General features: G+C 40.0%; 3 protein-coding genes across 5 annotated transcripts in view; 2 read left to right on the top strand and 1 right to left on the bottom strand.

The window, feature by feature from the left end:
* The window catches only part of STIMATE (STIM activating enhancer), a 372,954-nt gene that overhangs the window by 340,860 nt on the left and 17,595 nt on the right, over window positions 1-14,499 (top strand). The window lies entirely within an intron of this gene.
* Window positions 1-14,499, bottom strand: part of PVALB (parvalbumin) — a 166,236-nt gene that overhangs the window by 43,705 nt on the left and 108,032 nt on the right. The window lies entirely within an intron of this gene.
* NCF4 (neutrophil cytosolic factor 4) overlaps window positions 1-14,499 on the top strand; it is a 78,382-nt gene that overhangs the window by 28,277 nt on the left and 35,606 nt on the right. The window contains exon 1 of one of the 3 annotated variants that reach the window (XM_075286866.1): window positions 7,476-7,587. The exons of the other annotated variants lie outside the window; for them this stretch is intronic. The gene's annotated coding sequence lies outside the window, so the exon portion shown is untranslated. Of the gene's footprint in view, window positions 1-7,475; window positions 7,588-14,499 lie in introns of those variants that run through there. 3 annotated transcript variants of the gene reach the window in all.

Raw genomic sequence — 14,499 nt, forward strand, 5'->3', positions numbered from 1 at the left:
TTACTTTATTAAATTAATTGTTGACACAGCCCTTGACTTATCTGCTCAAAAGTCAAGTGATGTATCTGCGCTTCAGCTAAACGGCAGGTTGCATGAAACCCCGCCCACCAAATGACGCAAGAAACCAGGAAGAAAGAAGATTTTACAGCAGTGAAGACTGGTGAGTATGCGACGCGGGAATACCCCTTTAATAAAATTATGGTGAAAAATCAGTACCCTCTTCCACTCATCCCTGACTTGCTGAATCAGGTTTCTGGGGCTAACTTTTTCTCCAAAATAGATCTACGTGGTGCTTACAATCTGATTCGCATCAGGGAGGGTGGAAGACGACCTTCAATACCCCTGTGGGTGACTATGAATATCTTGTGATGCCTTTTGGTTTGACCAATGCCCCTGCAGCATTTCAAAAATTTGTAAATTACATTTTTCAAGATCTGGAAAAACAAAAGAGATACCAAGCCAATCCTCATGTATTATCACTGGATAGATGTTGTGGACATATAGAAAACAACAAATGCCTCCTCACCTTGATGGGTTGTGAGAAGTCACAACAACCCAAAAGCCTTGAACACCTGTGGATCCTGGGTGGACAGTGCTGAGGCAGCATCTGCAGGTACGCCTCGAAGACGTGTAGGACACCAGAAAAAAGTGGACCAACCCAATATACAGGTAAATGACAGCGCTCACCCAAGCAATTAAAGGTAATCTTCTTTATTGGAAACAGTAGGCACAACGCGTTTCGGACATAAACCTGTCCTGATTGGCTTTGATACTTTTTCAAGATCTATCTGGCTGTTATGTATTTGTCTATCTGGACAACATTCTTGTTTACTCTCCTGATTGGGAAACTCATGTTTGTCAAGTCAGATCTGTGTTACAAATTCTGAGGTAGAATAAGTTATTCTCCAAACTTGAAAAATGTTTGTTTGGAGTACAGCAGTTGTCTTTTCTGGGGTACATTTTGTCTTCTACTGCTATTAGTATGGATCCTACTAAGGTTCAAGCTGTTGTTGACTGGGTTCGGCCTACCTCCCTGAAGGCCTTGCAACGGCCGGACTTGGTGAATTGGAAAGAGGAAGCTGTTAGGGCTTTTGAATTTTTGAAACAGGCATTTTCTAAGGCCCCCGGTACTAATTCAACCTGATCTCAGCGAACCTTTTATTGTGGAAGTGGACGCCTCTGAAGTTGGTATAGGAGCTGTGTAGTCCCAGGGTTCTGCTTCCTTTACTAATTTGAGGCCCTGTGCCGTCTTTTCCAGAAAGTTTTCCCCTGCTGAGAGGAACTATGACATCGGGAATCAAGAACTCCTAGCCATTAAATGGGCTTTTGAGGAGTGGCGTCACTTTCTGGAGAGGGTCAAGCACAGGGTAACGGTCCTTGCGGATCATAAAAATGTAGCCTTCCTTGAGTCAGCCAAAAGATTAAGTCTGAGACAAGCCAGGTGGGCCTTGTTTTTTACTAGATTTGATTTTATTGTCACCTTTAAACATTACCAAGTCTTAGGAACTTAAGTCTACAGAACTTACAGGATAACTGTTACCATCTAATATTCTTAAAGGGATACTGTCAATATGGATTCCGGATGGTCAATTAATACCTTAGCACTGCACTAGGGAGCTGATATCATGGGGTAAATGAATAACCAAAATGAGGCCTAAATAGCCTTAGGCCTGCCGCTGACCCCCCTGACCCTGAAAGTGCCAGTCCCGGCGCTAGGGAAAAAATGGAACCTCCACATACTCAAGCAGAAGCCTCTAGCCTACCCCAGTGCTGGAACCAGCAGAAGTCCCGGCACTGGACAGAGATGGGGTCGGGTGCCTCTGTGCAGCACAGAGGCAAACCCGTCCCGTCCTAACAGTTACCCTAAATGTATTAAACTACAGAGCACAATATAGTGACAAACAACATGTAACAACATATTGTTATATATGTCACTTGTCTAGCTTTGGGCAACTCTAAACTATTATGCAAATGAGGCAGTTGGTGCACTGGGGGTGGGCCTTCAGCCTTGGAGCACTGATCTTTCTGTTCAAGTAGAATGGGTGATGTAAAAAAACTGGGAGGAACAAGTCTCACTGGGGTGGTGCAATAAGGTGATAGTAGGGGTCTGAGTTGCAAGAGCAGTGCCTGCCCCCATTGCACCACCTGCATCATTTGCAGTGCTTTTCTTCAAATGTTCATCACTCTAATGTGATCTTTAACATGGTGGTTACCAATATGGTGTTGTAGGGGCTATTATTAGTGTGACAATGAACAAGGGTCATGGCTGAATCTGCCAGAGCACCTGCTGTTGTTTTTGGTCACCATATATCAAGACCTGTCAATCTTTATGGTAAGGTATGGTCCTTGGTGGCAATGACAGACAAATACATTCTGGCAGGCTTGGCATTGTCTCACAAACAGCTCATTTATATATGGATTAAGGCTAAGGCACCATGTAGTGTGCCGCAGCAAAAAAAGTGCTGTGGAAAAACTGCGGCGGCAATGCATTATGGTTTTTCCTGCAGCACTTTTTACAGAAAGCCCATAGAGATTTGAGCTTCTATTATAACTATAGGAAGACGTGCTGCAACGTTTTTGGAAATTGCAGCCTGTATCTTTCCGCAAGGTGTGGATCGGAGTCGCTAGAATCCCATCCACCTTGCAGTGTCTCTGTAGCATTTACACCATATTGGCCGGTCTCAAAGTTCTTTATCTCAACATTGCATTTTGACACAAAAAACTTTGTTCACCATTTCACTAAGAGTCCCTACAACAACTTATAAGTTCTTTAGAAGAGATGGTGGTACAGACAAACCTTGTGAGTATTTTGGGACGTAGGACATATACAGTCCTATGAAAAAGTTTGGGCACCCCTATTAATCTTAATCATTTTTAGTTCTAAATATTTTGGTGTTTGCAACAGCCATTTCAGTTTGATATATCTAATAACTGATGGACACAGTAATATTTCAGGATTGAAATGAGGTTTATTGTACTAACAGAAAATGCGCAATATGCATTAAACCAAAATTTGAGCGGTGCAAAAATATGGGCACCTCAACAGAAAAGTGACATTAATATTTAGTACATCCTCCTTTTGCAAAGATAACAGCCTCTAGTCGCTTCCTGTAGCTTTTAATCAGTTCCTGGATCCTGGATGAAGGTATTTTGGACCATTTCTTTCTACAAAACAATTCAAGTTCAGTTAAGTTTGATGGTCGCCGAACATGGACAGCCCGCTCTCAAATGATCTGAAAACAAAGATTGTTCAACATAGTTGTTCAGGGGAAGGATACAAAACGTTGTCTCAGAGATTTAACCTGTCAGTTTCCACTGTGAGGAACATAGTAAGGAAATGGAAGACCACAGGGACAGTTCTTGTTAAGCCCAGAAGTGGCAGGCCAAGAAAAATATCAGAAAGGCAGAGAAGGAGAATGGTGAGAACAGTCAAGGACAATCCACAGACCACCTCCAAAGAGCTGCAGCATCATCTTGCTGCAGATGGTGTCACTGTGCATCGGTCAACTATACAGCGCACTTTGCACAAATAGAAGCTGTATGGGAGAGTGATGAGAAAGAAGCCGTTTCTGCACGTACGCCACAAATAGAGTTGCCTGAGGTATGAAAAAGCACATTTGGACAAGGCAGCTTCATTTTGGAAACAAAAATTGAGTTGTTTGGTTATAAAAAAAGGCGTTATGCATGGCGTCCAAAAAGAAACAGCATTCCAAGAAAAACACATGCTATCCACTGTAAAATTTGGTGGAGGTTCCATCATGCTTTGGGGCTGTGTGGCCAATGCCGGCATCGGGAATCTTGTTAAAGTTGAGGGTCGCATGGATTCCACTCAGTATCAGCAGATTCTTGAGAATAATGTTCAAGAATCAGTGACGAAGTTGAAGTTACGCCGGGGATGGATATTTCAGCAAGACAATGATCCAAAACACTGCTCCAAATCCTCAGGCATTCATGCAGAGGAACAATTACAATGTTCTGGAATGGCCATCCCAGTCCCCAGACCTGAATATCATTGAACATCTGTGGGATGATTTGAAGCGGGCTGTCCATGCTCGGCGACCATCAAACTTAACTGAACTTGAATTGTTTGTCCAAAATACCTTTATCCAGGATCCAGGGACTGATTAAAAGCTACAGGAAGCGACTAGAGGCTGTTATCTTTGCAAAAGGAGGATGTACTAAATATTAATGTCACTTTTCTGTTGAGGTGCCCATACTTTTGCACCGGTCAAATTTTGGTTTAATGCATATTGCACATTTTCTGTTAGTACAATAAACCTCATTTCAATCCTGAAATATTACTGTGTCCATCAGTTATTAGATATATCAAACTGAAATGGCTGTAGCAAATACCAAAATATTTAGAACTAAAAATGATTAAGATTAATAGGGTTGCCCAAACTTTTTCATAGGACTGTAACATGGCATTGTTTACAGCTCCCATACATTGTTCTGTTGTAGATCAAAGCAAAAACTTGGTGACAGGTTCCCATCAGATGATGAAATAGCTAAAATGTCCCAAGCAGTTCCTGTAACATGTAACACACTGCTAGAAATGAGCAAATAACAATTCCAAGAGCATCCATGATGAAACAAATGACTTCTATCATTCATAGGCATATAAAGTATATAGATTATCATATTATACACGGAACACTTATAAGGTTAAAGGAAACCTGCACAGGCACATTTTACCTATGGCATAAAACTACCTACCGTCTGCAACTTCACCCACTAAATGGCTCCCTGGTCTACCACTTTGGGAGCCATAAGGCAGCCATATTTAAGTACAACTCATTGTCTCTATGTGATAAAGTTCATGGGATCCTAGTTGAGGCTCCATATAGTGAACTGTAGCTTGTTTTTTTTTAATGTAGATTGTGAGCCCCATATAGGGATCACAATGCACATTTTTTTTTCCTATCAGTAGAATTGGAGGAAATCCACACAAACACAGGGAGAACATACAAACTCCTTGCAGATGTTGTTCTTGGCGGGATTTGACCCAGGACTTCAGCGCTGCAAGGCTGCAGTGCTAACCACTGAGCCACCATGTTGCCCTAGTAGCTTGTTTCTTTGTGCAGTGTTTGGTGTTTTTTTCCTCCCTCATTAACTCTATAGGGAAAATGCTCATTTTTCCTCTGGTAACATTGAAATGCTGCATTTTTAAAAAACGTAGCTTTTCTGCATTTTTTTTCCTTGCAAGGTGTGGATGGCTGTAAAATGCTGTGTTTCTGCTGGAGTTAAATACACTGCATTTCCATAATGTGGAGCCTTAGCCTTAAACTCTCAAATTTGTGAAGTATTAGTGTAACCATGCCTGAAACCTCTCAGTACTTACGAGTGGGAAGATATACCTCGCATATGCCCAGTCCTACACAGAACATATGTCACACATGCCACTTTCACATCACTGGAAGATAGGACTTGTTCTCCGGACACAACACTCACACCCTGGACAGATTCTGCGCATTTCCCATTCTCATGCAGGGCACATCCAGGATTGCCAACAATCTGTGAAGTCTTTCAAAAATAGGCAATTTTTTTCTACGTAGACATAAATCACTTATCAATAGGATTTATTAGGATTTTCCAATTTGTATATGAAGAAATTTTTCTCATCAATGCTTTTTGGATAAAATATCTTTAAAAAACCTCTATGAGATAGTAACATCTGTACATCTGACTCCTGGTAGAAACCCTGTAGGCTGGGAAATGACAACTCCTACTACAAAGATGATGCTTTCTAGGTTTCCCATATGTTGTCATAGAAGACGTGACTGAAAACATGACACGGAACAGTATGTGTAGCAATCTCCTGTCAACTGAAAGAGAAGAGAACAAAAATACTCTAGAGGTCAGATATAAAACAAAATTCTTGTCTATCCCAGGACTGGCTAAGGCCCGGTTCACATCTACATTCCTTTCCTTTTGGCGAAGTCCGCTTGGGGACTCTCTAAACGGAAACCTAATCCGCTTTAATAAGCGGTTACCTGCAGACTCCCTAGACTATAATGGAGTTCTCGTAGTTTCTTCCCGAAACAGTTTGAAGCGCTTTTCTCTCTACATTTTTTAAGTGGAAAGGGGAACGGAAACCCCATATAGAGAGTCAATGCTGGTGTGAACCCAGCCTCACATATTGGATGCTGAAACTAACATGTTGCTCAGGAATGGAGCTAGAGTAAAAATTCCAACTGTGCTGTAGTTGTAGTTGGTGGAGATGGTGAAAGGTCCTCTGTAAACTATATTTCTCAATTTATGTATATATAATCTATATGCAAAAAATTTAGTAAGTCTAAAATTACCTTGTGCTGATCATCTCCTGATCCCAAATAAGAGCTAGTATTATATCCCAGAGGTGGATTCACACTTGTGCATGCTACAAACAGTGCCCTATTGGAACATCAGAAACCAAGAGCCAAACCCTCTCTGAACGAGTCTATGGGGAGGAGCCTGAAAACGTGTTGATCGAGTAGTTTGACCCATCCTGTTCACCTTTGCTCAGCTCTCAGTTTGTACGGGAAGCGGATACATTATGTAGATTAGTCAGGGTGCTCCTGCATGATACAGAATAATTTTCTATTATAGCATTGTGGTGACTGCTGTCAATACCGACTTGATGTTTTTGCTTGCATATTAGGACATCTTCTATTTCTATGACTCTGTCACTTCCATTACAAGTCATATTGAAATCAGATTCTACACAGCTGCCATACTAGCACAGTCAGCAGAATACAGGGTAAATGGTACATGTATTCTACTGACAGTGCCAGGACATCAGCCACTGGGAATTTTCCATGTTGACCTTCTACAGTTGTAGGGAGTGATTTGAGTCATAGATGTATATTATGGAATAACTTATCATTTCCACATTTGCCTTAGATTCTTGCTTTCGTTAATCCACAATGGCTGATACTTTGGCTAGATTTGGCCATTTTCAACTAAGCTTATTGGCCCTCTTAGATAAAATATTACTGCGTGCTGTGGATTCAAGCAAGAACCACAAACTCCTGGTGCCCTGGTATTCCCTTTGATCCCTTACATTTCAGAGTGGGGAATGGATTTTCACTTGAGTGCTGTAAAACCCAAATATACAAGCCAAAGGTGAAGCAAGTTCTTAATGTATTCTTCAAAGTAGCTCCAAAGTGCAACTTCACTTGAAGAATATACTTAAAATAGTGATCTAAGTTCATTTATCCAAAGGGATAGAGTGAGATATATAAAGATATGTAAAATGTCCTGATGAATGTCAATATGCATAACTATTTATAAGATATCCACATTCATTTAATGAGAATTAATAGCGTTGGTTCCAAGTGCAGCCGTGCTAACACACTTTGGGTGGCTGGCTTATCATTACAGCTATTGAATAACAGAATACATGTCATGATGGACGTTGCCACCCGACAGGTGCTGTTAATCACTTTGATGTTGGCCTCTGCCTTCATTCAGCAAGTGGATTAAACTGCCAAAAACTCCTGCACTCTGCGTTCTCAGCTGGGAACGCTATCCGGAGAAACCACAGAGAAATCTACTGAGGAGAAACCGAGATAACCACCATTTCTTGTTCTACAGACGGTGTCTCAAGTGAGTTTTTATCAGTGTAGGACTTGAAGGGCTTGTCTTATTAAAGATACCTCTTTCATATGAAAGCCAAAGCGGCAGGTCCAGTAATAAGAGCCCTTGGAACAGTTGTTGCCTTTGGCTGATATGTGGGACAAGGGAAAACTTGCTTTATATGTGGCCATTCAAAAAATGGTAATATGTTTATAACTGGGAGTAAGATCAACTCTATGTTTAAAGGGAGTCAGGATTTGAGGACCCCTTCCCGTATAGAAGGGATTGTTGGGACAACCTCTTGGAAATTCTGAACCCAGGGGAACCAGTCTTTGGAATGGTTTTAAGTATTCATGTTGGATTAATGGCAATATACAATGATTTCTACTTTCACATATCTTTTCACTAAAGGTGCATGCCAACCAATCGCATTTATCCCATATACACAGAATAGGGGAAACATTGCAGATCAGTGTAGGTATGACCACTGGGAACCTAATGATCACAAAAACGGGGGTGCTTTGTACTCCGATCTGAAAAGAGCATTGATCAACTAGACATGCCGTTTCTACATTGATTTCTAAGGGACTGCCGGAGAAAGTCAAGCACTATATATCTCCTGTGGTCCCATAGAAACACACAAAATGGCAGCCCATCTGCTCAATTACTTCTGCATTCAGATTCAAGGCACCCTAGTTTTTGTGATTGGTGGAGGTCCCAGTCGCTGGACCCTTACTGGTCTCCAAGTTATATTCTAGCTGTAGGGGATATAATGCATTTGTGGACAAACCTCTTTCACATCTAATACGTGAATTCTTATTAAACTATTGTAACCAAATGTAACTGAATCATCATTGATACAAAGATATAGAGACATTTGCCTATCCGCAGGATAGGTGACAAATGTCAGATCTCTGGGACCCCTATCAGTCATTATTACAGGAATCCTCACGAGAATATCCTACCATACCACCATATTGAAGAGGAGTTTTTTTGGGCAGCTATTGATCGGCCATACAATGTAACTCAGATACCTGTTTTCCCAGTTACAGAGGAAATCAGAAATAAAAAAAATAATTTAGGCTGGGGCCCCACGGGACGTAAAAGCCGCGATTTGCCCGCAGCAGAGACGCTGCGGGAAAAATCGCAGCATTTTACAGTACAAGCAGTCAACGAAGTTTCCGGCACCCAGGTAGTATGCTTCCAAAGTGTAACTTTATTCTGACAAAATATACAAACGTTTCGGTCCAAATTAAAGACCTTGTAGCTATGTCATCATACATTAATAGTGCAGGTGAGGACAAAAAACTGTACAATAGAAGTCTATGGAGAGAGGAGAGGGGAGTAAGTGGAGAACTAAGCAAAACTAAGAGACATCTGCACTATAGAGAGGCAGTTTCCTTTCACAACAGAACTGGGCTGTCAAAAATAACTCTCTACCTTTCTACTGATAGAAATGACTCATTTAATGCTTAATGCCTAATTTCTCTGTCACTCTCCATAGTCTTAATTGTAAACCTATCTGCTTGTGTATGGAGTATGGACTGAAGTCAAGCAAATAATAAGTAAACACAGGAGTAATAGTTAACGACACAGGCACTTTTCTTTAGTGAAGTGTATTGTAAAGTTTGTTCCCTTCACCTGCACTTTTGATATATGAAGAGTAAGATTGGATACAGCTGTATGTTTGGTCATATCCATTTAGGATACATTTAATATTTCCATAATTAACTCTGTGCTATGTCAGAAGGGCTGTTTGTTCCAATGGCACCCAGTAGTATAGTAAAATCCGTTTTGTGGAAGATCTTCTACTTGTCTGTAGTATATAAAACATTACTACAAGTTATACTTGATATACAAACAGAGGTCATTCCAAAGGGACACATAAAATATACAATATCTCCTCTGCTGCACATATTACTAAGTAGATTCCATTCTTGTAAATGCTCTGAGCCCATCAATATATTGTACTACGAAGAAATCTATTATAACGTAATTTGCAGGGGTATACATTTTTTAATACTTATTTCAAGCACCCACCACGTCTTTTCTAAAATCGGCCTAACATAACCACAAATATGAATCATTCAGCACACGAGAAGCTGCTTTGGGTTTCCACGACCTGTATAAAAGCACTTGGCATCCAGCCTGGTGCCTTATATTATCTTAAATAATTCCTCAGTGACTGCGAATTCATCTATAATTTATGCCAGGTGATACATTACTCTACATATTTTACAACTCTCGTAAAACAATTCTGCTTAGCGACCTGTTATGGCACGAGAATTACAAAGAGGTGAAAGTAAATACAGAATAGTGTGATAGTGTTCTTGTGAAAAGCTTCTGACATGATTTCATAATGAGGAGGTCCATCATTTCTGCTCACATACACCCACCAAAACAGGTCTATGGCTGAGGTCCCACGTTGCGGAAAATCCGCTTTTTTTGTTGTAGATTTTGCTGTGTTCTTCTTTATGCCAAAACATGGAGTGGATTCACAGGAAGAGAGTATAAGTATCATAAAGTATGCATGTTGTTTAAATTAGTGGCAACAGGAATGGGTACAGAGTCAGTCTGTGTCCATTCTGTGCAATAGGTTAATGTCCGTTGCTGTCATCCTTTGACAGAAGACAGCAATGGACATTTATAACGGTAGTGTAAGTGCTAACGCTTTTTCACTGTGCACCTTGTCTGTCCGGATTGTCAGCCATCTGAATCTCATGATAAGTCTCTGTTCACCATAAGGTGATGTCTCCTTAATGTGACATATTATCCCTTATCCAGGGCCCCACGTGGACGAAAAGCCATGGCGAAAACCATGGTGTTTTACAGTCTTTGCAAAGAGGATGGGATTCTAATGAATCCCATCCACACATTGCGGAAAAATCCGCCCAGCGGTCACACTGCAATTTCCAAAACTGTTGAGGTTTTGGATATCACAGCATGTTAATTATTAGAGATGAGCGAACACTGTTCACTGTTCGGATCAGCCGATCCGAACAGCACGCACCCATAGAAATGAATGGAAGCACCTGTGATGCCGACTTTGCCAGCGGCCGGCGTCACAGGTTCTTCCATTCATTTCTATGGGTGCGTGCTGTTCGGATTGGCTGATCCGAACAGTGTTCGCTCATCTCTATTAATTATACCTTTCCCTATAGGTATAATGGACGTAGAAATTCCACAGGGGAAACCTCTACAGATTTTATGTGAAAAGCGCTGTAGGGAAACCTATGATGAGTTGCTGTTGCAGTTGTTCCCGCAGCGCTTTTATTGTGCGGCCTACTACTTGGGGCCTTAGCCGAATTGAGATTTAGCAAGCAAATTGCTAATAAATTTTTACAAAGCCAAAAAATGGAGTATATGTTGTGTGTAAAATTTATTATGGTTCACACCACTTTTTTACGTCTACTTCAAGAGAATTCAAAATGTAGCAAAGACGTACAATAATAAAATGTGCTACACTTATTAAAGATGTGAATGCAAAATTTTTTTACAGCATATTATTGGTGTAAATATTCATTAACAGTGTTGTCTCCATTCCCATATGCTGGAATATATATATACATATATATATATATATACAGTATATATATATATATATATATATATATATATATATAAATATGTGCGATTTTCCTTATTATAGACTTATACTATGTAATGATACTATCTTTTAAGCCCCATTTTCTCTCTCTAAAGCTCATTAAGATACAGCAGATGTTGTTACTATGCCTTTGGTTTTACCTTTATTGAACTTTTACTGCACATGGCTGGAAAGCAGCGGAGCATGTAATAATCAATATCTCACTTCATCTTATACAATTACCATACTGATTCAGAGAGCTCACACCTAGAAAACACTGTGCCGTAGACAAAGCTCTCGTTACATTAATATGCAGATTAGATATGAATTAGCAATGAAGTATCCGGCTAATGGATTAGACTAGATTTTATTTATTCCTTAATAATTCAAAGGCACCTATAAGGTAACCGTGAGCGAAATCTACAATTCAACTACTGTCTTTATAATGCACAACCAATGCATGTCACATAAAATCCAGAATTTTTTGTCCTTGATGGCTTATAAACAGGCACAAAGGACACCCCATCGATCTCAGAGGAATACTGGGGGCAATTGCTTCCGTTGTCACTGATGTTGTGCTTTTTTTATTACTTAAAGAAAATGTGTTTTCAGAAAATTACTTCTTTTTATGAAAATTTTTAAAGGGAATGTGTCCTTTGGTTTACATGTCAACTATAATTATACACAATTCCTAAAATTCATATGGTTCTGACTCTGACCACTAAGCCAAATAATATGATGACACTTCCTTTTTTCTGTTGGAGATTTCTTTGCAGCAGTCACCTCATTTATCAGCCTCCTGATGATCTCAGGTATCATGTATATGTAAATAAGACATATAATACACCAGTCACATTAGAGGATTTCACAGCTTATGTTCCCTGTACAATAACCTCCGCCCAGGTCACAGAGCATGCCTAGAAAACTCTCCCATGTGTCAATGGCCCAGGAAGTCACAGTCTTATTATCTGTATTTAATTTTTTTTTTAATCCTGAAATTATATAGATTTACTCTGGTCATCTAAAGAGGTCTTATCTCCATATTATCAATGGCATAATTACAAGAATAAGTAACATCTGTATTGCAATCAACATAGAAGGAATTCTTTACTGTAAGAGCAAAGAGACCAAGGAAATCTCTTCCAGAGAAGGTGATCATAGTGATTCTGTGAAGATTATAATCATGTAATGTATGAAAAACATTGTTATCCTTAAAAGCTGAATGCTAGATATACTTGCTTATGCTTGAAACTGGTATAATGTTATATGATAAGATGGCACATGTATCCAGGATGGGTGCACGAAAAACAAATGCTTGGCTTGCTGCCAGAAGACAGCACCCCAAGGTTACCATGCAGGACCGGGAGTAGCTGGCTATATATGGCACTGCTTAAACTTTTTCTGTTTGATTGAGATGTACCATACCAATCAGGAATGAATATGAAAACTTACATTGTTGTTATATCACTTCCTTTCTCTGCAATTATTTAACCCCCGTGTTTTAATAAAAAGTGCATCAGCACACATTCTTTGGCAGAGAAAACAACGAATACCAACAAAGAGTGGTGTGACTTCTTTACCGCCTGACACTCAGCCTAATTAATTAGGACGACGACAGTTACCCAGGATTATTGGTCAATTAGTCATAAAGGCGACTCTGACCTTATCAATTCTACCAATAGAGTGCAAAAGAGGCCTTGATGTTTTGTGAAGGTTGTAGTCATGTAATGTATGAAACATTATTATCCTTAAAAAGTTGAATGCTAGATATAGTTGTTTATGTTTGAAACTGAAAAACAAGATGGCTGCACCCAGGATAAAACCGATTGTTTCCAAGGAGCACCTGCTTGGCTCACTGCCAGGAGACCTCTCCCAGAAGACACCACTAGGAGCGGAAGCAGCTGTCTATATATGGAACTGTTTAAACTTTCTTTTTTGTGTGATTAAAACGTATTACACCACTCAGGAATGAACACAGAACTTACACTATTCTTATCTCTTTTCCTTTGTCTGCTGCTATTTAACTCCACGTTGTCTGAAATAAACTACGTCAGTGCATATCCTCTTTGCTGAGAGAGGAACTAATACCAACATTGTGAGTGGTGTGACTTCTTTACTGCCTGGCACTCAGGCTTATCAATTAGGACGACGACAGTTACCCGGGATTACTGGTCATTTGGTCATAAACACGGCCTCTGACCTTATCACTTTTATTGAGTGTAACAATATAATAGGTCATAGTTAACAGATTTCTGCATATAGGTTGTTGATAGAAGGAGTTAGACTATTGCCAACTTCAGATATAACAAGGAATCTATCTTCCTAAGATGAGAAAAATTGTCTTCTACCTCAAGAGGATTTTGCCTTTAATGTATGAACATTGTGGGATAATAGGCTGAAATGGATTGTTTGTCAGCCTTACAAACTATATTATTATAATGTAATATAGCTGGAGGTAAATAATATAGGATCCATAATGTACAAAGGGAGATGGACAGAATTTCCCTCTTCCCCTCTCTCTTCTTACTTCTCCCTGCGCTATGACACTTCCAGAGGTCAGAGAGCATATTTACAAAACTTATCCATAGGGAGGCGTGATCCAGAGCTCCAATCAGTGGCAGCCATTGTCAGAGCTCAGAATCACACCCCCTTGTCTGCTCCTGCCTGACACCGCCCTCCTAACAGTACAGAGACTAGATAGTATATCCTACACCAAAAGTAACAGTATTGATGGCTCAGGGCTAGAGAAAAAATTTCAACTGCGCCAGAATCCGTGAAGGTTCACCTATTCATTGATATAAAGAACTGGATTTTTTGGAGTTGGTGAAAGCCTAAAATATGCATTTACCTCCATGAAAGAGCCCACCCCAATAGGACTGTACTTGGTGCTGCTTGCACCATTTTGAAATCCAAGACATTATTCTGGGCATGGTTCTCTTGACAAACAGATTGTCAAGTCCAGAGTGTGGAGCTATGTTGAAGGAGGTAGCCATTGGAAGTCAAATGACATGATATAACTGAAGGTCTGACACATTCACGGTCAGATACTAGCTTTGGAACGGTGCACTGAACTAGAGTATACTATATAGGCCCAGGTCCTGGCTGACATGAGAGACTAGCTTCCCAATAATATATATATATGTTTTGGACTGTGAACATTTATCTGACTTCTAGAGAAAATTCTACTAAAAGATGGGACCTTCTTACTAATCACAGCCCATCTTTTGTGTAAATCTTTATTGTGATGTAGTACAGGGTTTGTTTTTTTTAATAATAGCCATAATTCTGTTTAACCTGTTTGACTTGAGCAACTAATGCTATCCTATCCTTGCTCTCAGCAATATTACCCTCACAAT

This window comes from Leptodactylus fuscus, chromosome 9, assembly GCF_031893055.1.
Source record: "Leptodactylus fuscus isolate aLepFus1 chromosome 9, aLepFus1.hap2, whole genome shotgun sequence".
Lineage (NCBI taxonomy): Eukaryota > Metazoa > Chordata > Amphibia > Anura > Leptodactylidae > Leptodactylus > Leptodactylus fuscus.